Source organism: Oreochromis niloticus, linkage group LG22 (assembly GCF_001858045.2).
Source record: "Oreochromis niloticus isolate F11D_XX linkage group LG22, O_niloticus_UMD_NMBU, whole genome shotgun sequence".
In the NCBI taxonomy this organism is placed as follows: Eukaryota; Metazoa; Chordata; class Actinopteri; order Cichliformes; family Cichlidae; genus Oreochromis; species Oreochromis niloticus.
In genome coordinates this window covers 1148587-1162595 of record NC_031985.2, presented here as the reverse complement: position 1 = coordinate 1162595, position 14009 = coordinate 1148587, and the positions used below count along the sequence as shown (strand labels likewise).

The window sequence follows — 14009 nt, the reverse complement described above, 5'->3', positions numbered from 1 at the left end:
CTCATAACAACAGGAAGTATCTGCAAAACCTGGGCTTGGGTGCTTATTTCCCAGAATACAAAGAACCAATTGCAGCGGCCATCTGGTTGGTTATCACCTGTTTGACGACACTGTGCCCTCTGCATCGTTTGACAGGAATCGCGTCGTCACCTAAAGGGTCAAAGGTCGCAGAGCTGGTCGGCTTCAGCAGCCTCGGTGAGTTCCTGGTTTCAGATCATTGTTTGTGCTTTATCGCTTGGTGAAAATCAATCAGCTGTAAATAAAAAATGTTTAAAATCATTTACATTTTTTTAACTGAAAACAAACTCAATGTTATTGATCACTGATCACATGTTTAAATAAAGTTTTTACAGGAGTGCGAAGCTAAAAAAGTAGACCTATCAAATGGTAAATGGCCTGTATTTGTATAGCGCTTTTCTAGTCCCCAAGGACCCCAAAGCGCTTTACACAACCAGTCATCCACCCATTCACACACACATTCACACACTGGTGATGGCACAGCCACCCTGGGGCGCACTGACAGAGGCGATCAATGATTAATAACAGGAATTGTGTTTTTCCAGTGTTCACCGATCAGATTGAGCTTTTTCTTTTCTTTTTTTGTCCTGTGGAGGGCGCCAATGTTGTCCTGAGCCGTTCAACCACCAGCTTTCCTCCTCTTTATTAGTCAGCTTACAGCAAATCAGCAAATTTAAACACTAACACTTATTGATCCTTTTATTCAGTCAGGACGATAATCACAGGTAACAGCAGTAGTCCAGAGTGGGTGTGGCTTAATATACCTGCTGCCACTGAGATGTCACTCGGTAAACTGTGTTTGCCACATCATGGTGGCCTGAAAAAGCCATGAAGACAGGGTCGTGCCCTGAGCACACATAGATGTTTTATACGTTATTGATATTTTCACGATAAGTGATTCATTAATTGACTGATTATTGATGACTTATTAAAATGGATTCAGACGTATAAAGATGGGTGGGTGTGATTTCACATGCTGGCTTTTGAAGCCTTATGATGAGAATTTTATCCACCGCCATGCTTGCTCATTGGCTATCACGGCGCTTACAGACGCAAAGACTTCTTAGACTCGACTGATCGATGGAATGATTGTGTGGCAGGGATTAGGATTCAACTCTATTGTCATTACACATGTATAAATACAGGGTAACGAAATACAGTTTGCATCTAATCAGAAGTGCAAGAGTAGCAAGTGCAATAAGAGCAGATTATATACAGATAAGTAGAAAGCAAATACAGTGGCTTGCAAAAGTATTCGGCCCCCTTGAACTTTCCCACATTTTGCCACATTACAGCCACAAACATGAATCAGTTTTATTGGAATTCCAGGTGAAAGACCAATACAAAGTGGTGTACACGTGAGAAGTGGAACAAAAATCATACATGATTCCAAACATTTTTTACAAATAAATAACTGAAAAGTGGGGTGTGCGTAATTATTCAGCCCCCTGAGTCAATACTTTGTAGAACCACCTTTTGCTGCAATTCCAGCTGCCAGTCTTTTAGGGTATGTCTCTACCAGCTTTGCACATCTACAGACTGAAATCCTTGCCCATTCTTCTTTGCAAAACAGCTCCAGCTCAGTCAGATTAGATGGACAGCGTTTGTGAACAGCAGTTTTCAGATCTTGCCACAGATTCTGGATTGGATTTAGATCTGGACTTTGACTGGGCCATTCTAACACATGGATATGTTTTGTTTTAAACCATTCCATTGTTGCCCTGGCTTTATGTTTAGGGTGGTTGTCCTGCTGGGAGGTGAACCTCCGCCCCAGTCTCAAGTCTTTTGCAGACTCCAAGAGGTTTTCTTCCAAGATTGCCCTGTATTTGGCTCCATCCATCTTCCCATCAACTCTGACCAGCTTCCCTGTCCCTGCTGAAGAGAAGCAACCCCAGAGCATGATGCTGCCACCACCATATTTGACAGTGGGGATGGTGTGTTCAGAGTGATGTGCAGTGTTAGTTTTCCACCACACATAGCGTTTTGCATTTTGGCCAAAAAGTTCCATTTTGGTCTCATCTGACCAGAGCACCTTCTTCCACATGTTTGCTGTGTCCCCCACATGGCTTGTGGCAAACTGCAAACGGGACTTCTTATGGTTTTCTGTTAACAATGGCTTTCTTCTTGCCACTCTTCCATAAAGGCCAACTTTGTGCAGTGCACGACTAATAGTTGTCCTATGGACAGATTCCCCCACCTGAGCTGTAGATCTCTGCAGCTCATCCAGAGTCACCATGGGCCTCTTGGCTGCATTTCTGATCAGCGCTCTCCTTGTTCGGCCTGTGAGTTTAGGTGGACGGCCTTGTCTTGGTAGGTTTACAGTTGTGCCATACTCCTTCCATTTCTGAATGATCACTTGAACAGTGCTCCGTGGGATGTTCAAGGCTTGGGAAATCTTTTTGTAGCCTAAGCCTGCTTTAAATTTCTCAATAACTTTATCCCTGACCTGTCTGGTGTCTAAATCCAATCAAGAATCTGTGGCAAGATCTGAAAACTGCTGTTCACAAACGCTGTCCATCTAATCTGACTGAGCTGAAGCTGTTTTGCAAAGAAGAATGGGCAAGGATTTCAGTCTGTAGATTTCAGTCTGTAGATGTGCAAAGCTGGTAGAGACATACCCTAAAAGACTGGCAGCTGGAATTGCAGCAAAAGGTGGTTCTACCAAGTATTGACTCAGGGGGCTGAATAATTACGCACACCCCACTTTGCAGTTATTTATTTGTAAAAAATGTTTGGAATCATGTATGATTTTCGTTCTACTTCTCACGTGTACACCACTTTGTATTGGTCTTTCACCTGGAATTCCAATAACATTGATTCATGTTTGTGGCTGTCATGTGACAAAATGTGGAAAAGTTCAAGGGGGCCGAATACTTTTGCAAGCCACTGTATACAGATGTACTGATATATACAGATAAGGGTAGTTTAAATGGTGGAATAGTTATGAACAGATTATGTACAGAGAGACCAAATATACAGCTGAACTACAAACAAATGTACACATATACAGATGATCTGTGTACCATACAGATGTTCTATATTGCTATACACACGGGCAGATACACAGGTGTACTATGAACAAATACACAGGTGTGCTACATATATACAGATGTAGCGGTGTGAGGTAAACAGATCTACAGAGTGCTATGAATATATCTACAGTAGTGGAAGCTAGGGTTGGGTGATTGGACGAATATATTGACTATCGACGATAGGCCCATCGGCGATGGTTTTTACAACGACGATTTATTTACTTATTTATTTGCCCATGAGTAAGTTTGCTAATAATGATGGAGCTAATAGAAGCAGTCAACAGAAAAAAAGTAATAGCGCTGTTTTAACAGCACCCTCTTTCATCTGCGAGCAAATGCCCCCTCCACAGAGTGCGCCCAAATGATGGAGCTGCAGAAGCTGCTGATAGCCGCATACTCAGCCGGATGGTGGACACGTGCATGCTCATGCAAGTTATTCGGGTTTGAGTACTTTGCTCACACTATACGTCTGCACAAGCAGCACACCGCTTTTGTTACATCCTTAGGTTTACCTCTTTTATCCAAAATTGGTGACTTTACTGCGATTAACAATTAATCCATCTGGAGTGCAGAGTCAAAATCCCTGAAATGTCAACGCATTTCGGGCCAAAGTTTGTTCAATCTGCACTCCAGATGGGTTGGGTGCGTTAAAAATTTTAATCGCGTTAATCGTGATGACGGCGTTAACGCTGACAGCCCTACATTTTTTGGGAAATTAGTTCGTCCATGTTTGGACTTCTGTGTTGTTAACGCGCAAATCAGTCCGTCCATGATTACATTGCTCCGCCCATCAAAAAGTCTGTGCATGCACAAATATATCACCCATCGGTGATTCTTGGACTGACGATTGTTGGTTGGAAAATTTTTACACATTGCCCAACCCTAGTGGAAGCATAGCTCTCTGAACAGACTATAACAGTGAACAGTGTAGGCACTATAACAGAGATCATACTATGTCAGTGTCCTAAAACTATAGCAGTAACGAATGTGAGCATGGTGAATGTTGAGAATGAAATGATCATGGTCACTGGGAGGAAGAGTGTAGAAAGGTTCAGCAGGGGCTGAGTTCAGTAGGGTGACAGCTGTGGGGAAGAAGCTGTTCCTAAACCTGCTGGTTTTAGTCTGAAGGCTCCTGTAGCGCCTTCTGGAGGGGAGGAGCTGGAGGAGTTTATTGGCAGGATGAGAGGAGTCCCTGAGAATGATGCGTGCTTGGCGTAGACATCTCTTCTTGTGGACATCCTCAATGGCAGGAAGTGGAGTCCCTGTGATGCGTTGGGTGGCTTTCACCACCTGCTGCAGTGCCTTGTGGTCAGCAACAGAGCAGTTCCCATACCAGACTGTGACACAGTTGGTCAGGATGCTCTCTATCACACAGCGGTGGAAGTTACCCAGTATGTCAGCAGACAGGTGGTTCTTCTTCAGTGTCCTCAAGCAAAAGAGGCACTGATGGGCCTTCTTGACCAGGTTGGAGGTGTTAGTTGACCAGGACAGATTCTCAGAGATGTGGGTCCCCAAGAACTTGAAGCTGGAGGGCCGTTCAACAGCTGTGCCAGGAGAGGTGGGCAGACACAGCTGTAAGTGACTGTCTAATCCTGCCTCCTGTATTTCAGTAGCACGCCTGGACCTAGGAGAGGGAGAGAGGTATGAAATCAGCAGCACCAATCGATCTGTCGATCTCCCGTCACCTGTGAACAAGAGATACTTCAACTCCTCCACTTTGGGCAGCAACTCACCCCTGACCTGGACTGGGGACTATGACCTCAGAATTGGAAATCCTGATTCTCGTTCCTGCAGCTTTGGGTGTGAGCTGCTCCAGTGCAAGCTGGAGGCCACCACTTAAAGAAGGCAATGACCCCACATGGTCCTCAAAAAGTCGAGATGAGGCTCTGAGGCCACCAAGATGGAAGTGTTCTGTTGCCTGGCTTTGCCTGGAAATTCTCAGTTCAAATTATTTGTGACAGCATGAACCAAACTCTCACTTTACAGGGACCAAATGGCTCATAGCAAGTGGCCAGACACCCCATGCTCCCGAAGCACCTCCCACAGGAGACTCACAGGGATGCAGTCGAATCCCTGTGACAAGTCCACAAAACACATGTGGATGGGCAAACTCCCATGCACTCTCAAACATCCTTGAGAGGATAAAGGGAAGATCCACGACCGGACGAAACCACATTTGTTTATTTTCAGGTAAATTCTGAACATGTAACTTTTCTCAGCACAGCAGTAATACACAGTACAGCTGTCTGTTAACTGTGCTACATTTGTATACCATCAGCTTCTTTGTTACTCCATCAGCTCAAATAAGGAAAAAATTTAGAAACAGCTGTTTACCGTCACTGCCGCCATCTTGGAATGTTAAGCCGGGGTTGGAGGGGAAAGCTGAGGTGGGGTTGTTAATCTGGAACGCACCATCAGTCTGACTCGCAGCAAGAGTGTCATTCAGCTCTGTGTGTGTGTGTGTGTGTGTGTGTGTGTGTGTGTGTGTGTGCCGTCTTCTCGTGTTTCTGCTTCTTTGAAATATTTAAACTCTCTGAACTAAAAGCTTTTGGTTGTCATGATATTTTAACGATATGCACAAACACACACACACACTGTAAACAGGCAGTATTTTTAGTTCTGTTGCTAAGAGGGGTGCCTCCTCCTCCTCCTCTTCCGTGTGATGAAGTCAGTCTGACAGTCGCTGTGTGGGACAAGTGATGACGCTGTGAACCCCACCTGGGGAGAAGGCAGAGTCTCAGGTTTGTTTCTGACTGTGTGAACAGGGAATACCTGCTGCAGACTGTTGGAATCACCTTTACACAGACTGTAGACAAAGATGGACGTCAAGTATGAAACTTCTTGATCGCCCCCAGGTTGCTTGACTTTGGTTTTAAGCCACGCCCCCTCACTCTGTTTGCCCCCATAGTAAATGCTTGTTTACATTTGTCTGATTGCTTCATTGATTGACTGATGAATCTGAGGAACCCAGCAGTTAACTTAGCCACTTCCACTCCGCACAGCTTCCCCTGGGCTGACAGGCCAGCAGCTAACCTGAATGTCAGTCTTTGTCCACATTGATTTACATCGAAGTAGTGACCAAAGCTCTTTCTCCTCACAGGAAGTGACAGTCAGCAACAGGAAGTGTTGGACCTGAAATAAACACAACATCCAGATGATCCAGTGAGACTGAAGAAAACCCAGAGGTGGCATACGACCTGGTACTAAATACATTAGAGGGTTCCCCAGGCAACCAGAACGTGGAGTGTCCACCAGCAACCGATCGTCAGCTGCAAAGCAGAGTATGACGAGTATGACCAGCGACTTCAGAGGCCACACCCTTGACAATGCACACTTCAATCCAGGTGAGTCATAGTTCAGGGGGATGTTCTTCGTACCTCGCTTACTACATCCAAGATCAAATGACACATCCAAGATCAAATCATCGCGCTAACCGTGAGCTCGCTAATCCGGTTGTCCGAACGCACCTGTTGTTGACGATTAGTATAGCTGGCTGAAGTAATCTGAGATCACTGGGTGGCTTAAAAGGGGCTACGCATCGATAGTAGAAACATTGATCGGCAACCCTGTGATTGGTCGGCGAAGATGTCGAAGGAGCGCGCGCAGTATCTCACGGCAGCAGACCAAGAACTCTTGATTGAGGGATATCAGGAGTTTCAGAGTTTAATTAAAACGCAGGGGAACACTGCAAAGGCTGCAAAAGCAAGGAGAGAGGGCTGGCAGAAAGTTGCTGACAAATTAAACTCGTAAGTGATCCATGATATTACATTATATCATGTGATATTATTTCATTCCACATTATATTATATTACATCATATCCTCTTTCACATTAGAGCCACAACAGGACCCACTAGAACATGGGAAAAAGTAAAAGTGAAATATAAGAATATTCTACAGAATGGTAATATTTATCACTTATATTGCTTTTAGTCTATGACAAGAGACCCTGGAATAATCTGTTTGTTTATAACAGCAACCAAGAAAAGGGCAGAGCAAATAAAGACAGGTGGTGGTCCTGCACCCCCTCGTCACACCCCTTTTTGTACTGTGACATTTATTGACATTGTGGGTTTTTATGTGTGTAGTGTGAATAACACTCCATCACTTTTACCTGTTCCCATGCAAGGGGTGACTGAAGCATGCACAGTAAGTCGGGAGTAAGTATATACAGTACAGTAAGTATATATATATATATATATATATATTTGGAGAGAGAGAGAGAGAGAGAGAGAGAGAAAGTAAATAATAACCTCACGGGAGAATCGATATCTCTCTATGAGCACACCGTCGCGCCGAGCTAAAGGATCCCGTCTATCCCGCAATATACGCTAAATTCTGTAAACTCTCCTTATCAATCTTGCACCTTCCTTGCTCGCGTACAAACGGACAGGACATGGCTGCGACAGACTTCCCAAATCCACCTTCGCTTTTTTAGCCGTGGTCTCTCATCTTGATTGCACGTAGTAATTTACTATTACTACTCTAAAATATGAATTACATCTGACATGATCTACTACATGTAATAGAATGATTAATAGTACATTTCCCTTTTTTTCGGAAATGACCTGTATGTATCTGTATGAAATCAATAAAAGAATCAAATACATTATCTTTAGTTACATTGATAATATTTATTTATGGTAAAACAGTGGCGAAATATCGCTCTTGCTTTCATATAACTGCAGCGGACATACCTGAGAGGCCGCGATCTAATCCTGTTTACATAAAGTAAACCTGCTCCCGAGCAGGCTTACTTTTACGGCTCTGTTGCTATGACAGCAAGCCCCAGATGAGCTTCGGAGAACCGAACGATCCAAGATCACGCCAAATCGTCAACATTCAAATCCGGCTAACTTGCTTAGCGAGGTACGAAGAACAGGCCCCAGGTCTGATCAGGCTGTAAACATGTTTGTTTTAACACGGGAAGTTAAACATGAAGAAGAAACACCCAGTGCACCATGGGAATCCCCCGGCAGCCTACACCTATTGCAGCATAACTAAGGGAGGATCCAGGGTCACCTGGTCCAGCCCTAACTATATGCTTTAGCAAAAAGAAAAGTTTGAAGCCTAATCTTGAAAGTAGAGATAGTGTCTGTCTCCTGAATCCAAACTGGAAGCTGGTTCCACAGAAGAGGGGCCTGAAAACTGAAGGCTCTGCCTCCCATTCTACTTTTAAATACTCTAGGAACAGCAAGTAAGCCTGCAGTGTGAGAGCGAAGTGCTCTAATAGGGTGATATGGTACTACAAGGTCATTAAGATAAGATGGGCTGCTTTGTTTGTTCCCACCTGAGAAGGTGAAACAGGAAACGCTTTGTTGCTGTTTGTCTGTGTGACGGTGTGTGCGTGCTTAAACTGGGTTATTCACTCAGACTGCAGCGGCCGCGACTTCTGATTCATGTTCAGTAAATTATTAATGCTCTCTCTCTCATTGAGTTATAATGCTCGCTCGCCCACCGAATGAAGCCGCGAGGAGGTGGGGGCGGGGTTATTCCATGTTTTATTAACACGCACACACATAAGAGGCCAGCGTGCTCGTTCGGCGTTACAGCCTGTTCTCACTGGAGGGATTAGTGAGGAGGTGGGGGAGGGGAAACGTGCTCGCCGGGACTCAGAGCCCGCGGCGTCTGTTCAAAGCCTCGACCTCCTTTACTCCTCTTCTCCTCTCATACTACCCTACCTCACTTTGTTGCCTCACCTCCTCCTGATACTCATCCCCTGTTTGCTCAGCTTTGTCGCTGTACCTGATGAAAATTGGTGTCACCTGACCTCCTCTGTCTCCATAGGACGGCGAACAACAGATCAGCTGTCGTTTATTAAACGGTTGTTGTTACTGGTGTTACCGTCACAAACAGCTGCGTTCCTGTCATTGTTTGAAGTTGTTGAATTTCATTTATAGTCAAAGGTCATCGTGCGATTGGTTAGTGACCCCGCAGCACAAACCAACTGGTGTAAGGGTTAAAGGTCCATATATGACCTTTAAGTGTGATGTACAGTGAAAGGAGAGAGCTTGGAGAAGGTCATTGACATCCATCAGTCTGGAAGGCTTACAGGGACTCCAGAGAGCCACGGCGAGAGTCATTACCCACACAAGGAGGGAAACCTGGAACGGTGCTGAACCTTCCTGGGAATGACTGGCCCACCACAATTATGCCAAGAGCCCATTGATTACTCATCCAGGAGGTCACAGAAGAACCCAGAACAACATATGATTGTAAACGCGCCATTCATGCTGGAAAACCCTCCAACGTGACTGAACTTGGCAAAGAAGAGCAGCCGCAGCATGGCGACCCCTCAAAGAAGCAGCTGGAAGAAGAGGAATGTAAAAAAGATTGAAATGACCATTACAGTGATAATAACCGCGTTTCCTCCACACTGTGAAAAATTAGTACTAACTTATTAAACAACTGACAGGTGGATGAACACCTACAGTAGTCATGGAAACTCCACCGCATCCACCTGAAATATTAACAAACCTAGGAAGCTGGACTGGAGCCACAACACTGATGCTCTTCACAGGAAGGGTCAGAGCAGACTCTACCTGCTGAGGCGGCTGAGGTCATTTGGAGTACAGGGAGCGCTTTTAAAGACCTTCTATGACTCTGTGGTGGCATCTGTCATTTTTTACAGTGTTGTATGTTGGAGCAGCAGTTTATCGGCAGCTGAGAGGAAGAGGTTGGATAAACTCATCAGGAAGGCCAGCTCTGTTCTGGGATGCACCCTGGACCCAGTGCAGGTGGTGGGAGACAGAAGGACTCTGGCCAAAATAACATCTCTGATGGACAGAGTCTCCCACCCCATGCATGGAAATGTTGCTGAACTGCAGAGCTCCTTCAGTGACAGACTGCTGCATCCTCGATGCATGAAGGAGCGTTTCTGCAGGTCCTTCCTCCCTGCAGCTGTCAGACTGTACAATCAGAACCGCTCCCAACAATCATAGATGTTTACATCAGTGCTGCAACTTGGACTAATCAACTGAACAACTACTGCTGTTATAACTTGCACATTATTTTTCTCAGTTTATATTAAAAAAAACCTATACATTTATAACTGTACTTTAATAAACAGTCTGTTTTTGTAACTATTGTATATGATATAAATATTTTTTTTCTGTAAAAATTGGTTGTGTTTCTCTTCTGTTTGTATATGTGCTTTTATTCTGCTGCTGTTACAACCAAATTTCCCCTTGTGGGACAATTAAAGGATTATTCTATTCTATTCTGCCAAAACAATGTCGGACTCTGTAGTTTTCTCTGGTCCCCTCCCCAATCAGACCAGGAGTGACATGTTTAGCCGCATGTTCTCCTTAAATTGCTGTCTGTCTGAGTGGTGTCCCAGAAAGGATGTGGGCTTCATAGATAATTGGCAAACCTTCTGGAGGAAACCTGGTCTTGTTAGGAGAGACGGCATCCATCCCACTTTGGATGGAGCAGCTCTCATTTCTAGAAATATGGACCAATTTATTAAACCCCCCAAAATATGACTATCCAGAGTTGGGACCAGGAAGCAGAGTTGCAGTCTTACACGCCTCTCTGCAGCTTCTCTCCTCCTGCTACCCCCCCAAAAACCCATCTCCATTGAGACTGTGTCAGCTCCCAAACAGACAAAAAACAAACTAAAAACCAGCAACAAACAACTTAAACATAAAAAATCACAAAGAAAGAACAACACAGTATCCACATCTGAACCAAAGAGTAAAACAGTGAAATGTGAATTATTAAATATTAGGTCTCTCTCCTCCAAGTCTCTGTTAGTACATGACTTAATAATTGATCAACAAATCGATTTACTCTGCCTTACAGAAACCTGGTTGCAGCCGGATGAGTATGTTAGTTTAAATGAATCAACACCCCCGGGTCATTCTAACTACCAGAAACCTCGAAGCACAGGCCGAGGGGGCGGTGTGGCAGCAATTTTTCACACCAGTCTATTAATCAACCAAAGACCCAGACAGACTTTTAATTCATTTGAAAGCCTGATGCTTAGCCTCGTCCACCCCAGCTGTAAAACTCAGAAACCAGTCTTACTTGTTATCATCTATCGTCCACCTGGGCCTTACACAGAGTTTCTCTCTGATTTCTCAGACTTTTTATCTGATTTAGTGCTCAGCTCAGATAAAATAATTATTGTGGGTGATTTTAACATCCATGTAGATGCTAAAGATGACAGCCTCAACATGGCATTTGATCTGTTATTAGACTCAATTGGCTTCTCTCAAAATGTAAAAGAACCCACCCACCACTTTAATCACACTCTAGATCTTGTTTTAACATATGGCATAGAAACTGAACATTTAACAGTGTTTCCTGAAAACCCTCTGCTGTCTGATAATTTCCTGATAACATTTACATTTACAATAATTGATTACACAGCAGTGGAGAGTAGACTTTATCACAGTAGATGTCTTTCTGAAAGTGCTGTAACTAAGTTTAAGAATATAATCCACCCACTGTTATCATCTTCAATGCCCTGTACCAACATAGAGCAGAGCAGCTATCTGAACGCTACTCCAACAGAGGTCGATTATCTTGTTAATAATTTTACCTCCTCACTACGTACGACTCTGGATACTGTAGCTCCTGTGAAAACTAAGGCCTCAAATCCGAAGTACCTGACTCCGTGGTATAATTCTCAAACACGTAGCCTAAAGCAGATAACTCGTAAGCTGGAGAGGAAATGGCGTGTCACAAATTTAGAGGATCATCATTTAGCCTGGAGAAATAGTTTGCTGCTTTATAAGAAAGCCCTCCGCAAAGCCAGAACATCTTACTATTCATCACTGATTGAAGAAAATAAGAACAACCCCAGGTTTCTCTTCAGCACTGTAGCCAGGCTGACAAACAGTCAGAGCTCTACTGAGCCAACCATCCCTTTAACGTTAACTAGTAATGACTTCATGAACTTCTTCACAAATAAAATTTTTATCATTAGAGAAAAAATTACCAATAATCATCCCACAGATGTAATATTATCTACAGCTACTTTTAGTACCATTGATGTTAAGTTAGACTCTTTTTCTCCAATTGATCTTTCTGAGTTAACTTCAATAATTACTTCCTCCAAACCATCAACGTGTCTTTTAGACCCCATTCCTACAAAACTGCTCAAAGAAGTCCTGCCATTAATTAATGCTTCAATCTTAAATATGATCAACCTATCTCTAATAATCGGCTATGTACCACAGGCCTTCAAGCTGGCTGTAGTTAAACCTTTACTTAAAAAGCCATCTCTAGACCCAGCTGTCTTAGCTAATTATAGGCCAATCTCCAACCTTCCTTTCATATCAAGCATCCTTGAAAGAGTAGTTGTCAAACAGCTAACTGATCATCTGCAGAGGAATGGCTTATTTGAAGAGTTTCAGTCAGGTTTCAGAGCTCATCACAGCACAGAAACAGCTTTAGTGAAGGTTACAAATGATCTTCTTATGGCCTCTGACAGTGGACTCATCTCTGTGCTTGTCCTGCTAGACCTCAGTGCAGCGTTCGATACTGTTGACCATAATATCCTAATACCACTAATCTTGGTGTTAAACTTGATTCCGCGCTTACTTTTGAAGGTCATGTAAATGGGGTGGTAAAATCAGCTTTTTATCACCTCAGACGCCTGTCGAAGGTTAAGCCTTTCCTATCCAAACCCAATTTGGAAACTCTTATTCATGCTTTTATCACCTCACGTCTGGACTATTGTAATTCCCTTTTAATAGGGGTCGGGTCGGGCACCTTGTCACGCCTGCAGTTAGTGCAAAATTTTTAACCGGTAGTAGGAAATTCGACCACATCACTCTGGTTCTGGCTTCCTTGCATTGGCTTCCCATTGAATTTAGGGTTCGTTTTAAAGTCCTTTTATTGGTTTTTAAATCTTTAAATGGTCTGGCTCTTGTCTACTTATCTGATTTGCTGAAGCCACATGTTCCTCCTCGCTCGCTCCGTTCAGCTGAGCAGCTGTTGCTGTCGGTCCCTAAGTCGCAGCTGAAATGCAGAGGAGACTGAGCTTTTTCAATTGTGGCTCCGATGCTCTGAAATAACCTTCCCCTCCAAATTAGACAAGCGTCATCAGTGCAGGTCTTTAAGTCCAGATTGAAAACCTATTTTTATTCCCTGGCTTTTAACTCTGTAGGAAATTGACACCTTCTTATTTATTTTATTGTATGTAATGATTTTATCGTATTTTTAATTTGGTAGTTGTTTTGATCTGTGTTGTTCAGCACTTTGGACTGCCTGGTGTGTTCTTAAAGTGCTATACAAATAAACGATGATGATGATGATGATGATGATTAGAGCGATTAGAGCACGCTGTAGGTATTACAGGTACTGTACTGCAGTGGTTTGTATCATATCTATCTAATAGACTCCAATTTGTACATGTAAATGGAGAGTCCTCTTCACACACTGGGTTAATTATGGAGTTCCACAGGGTTCAGTGCTAGGACCAATTCTATTTACATTATACATGCTTCCCTTAGGCAGCATCATTAGAAGACATAGCATACATTTTCACTGCTATGCAGATGACACGCAGCTCTATCTGTCCATGAAGCCAGGTAACACACACCAATTAGTTAAACTGCAAGAATGTCTTAAAGACATAAAGACCTGGATGGCCGCTAACTTTCTGCTTCTTAATTCAGATCAAACTGAGGTTATTGTACTCGGCCCTGAAAATCTTAGAAATATGGTATCTAAGCAGATTCTTACTCTGGATGGCATTACCTTGGCCTCCAGTAACACTGTGAGGAACCTTGGAGTCATTTTTGACCAGGACATGTCCTTCAATGCACATATTAAACAAATATGTAAGACTGATTTCTTCCATTTGTGCAACATCTCTAAAGTTAGAAATATCCTGTCTCAGAGTGATGCTGAAAAACTAGTTCATGCATTTATTACTTCCAGGCTGGACTACTGTAATTCATTATTATCAGGATGTCCTAAAAACTCGCTGAAAAGCCTTCAGCTGATCC

General features: G+C 43.5%; 1 long non-coding RNA gene across 1 annotated transcript; it reads right to left on the bottom strand.

Annotated features, from left to right (window-relative positions):
• Positions 1 to 5295: 5295 nt before the first annotated feature.
• Positions 5296 to 6241, bottom strand: LOC112843456 (uncharacterized). The gene is made up of 2 exons (XR_003215794.1): positions 5846 to 6241; positions 5296 to 5768 (listed from the first exon to the last, which is right to left on the bottom strand). It is a non-coding gene; the product is annotated as an uncharacterized LOC112843456 (long non-coding RNA).
• Between the last annotated feature and the right edge of the window lie 7768 nt (positions 6242 to 14009).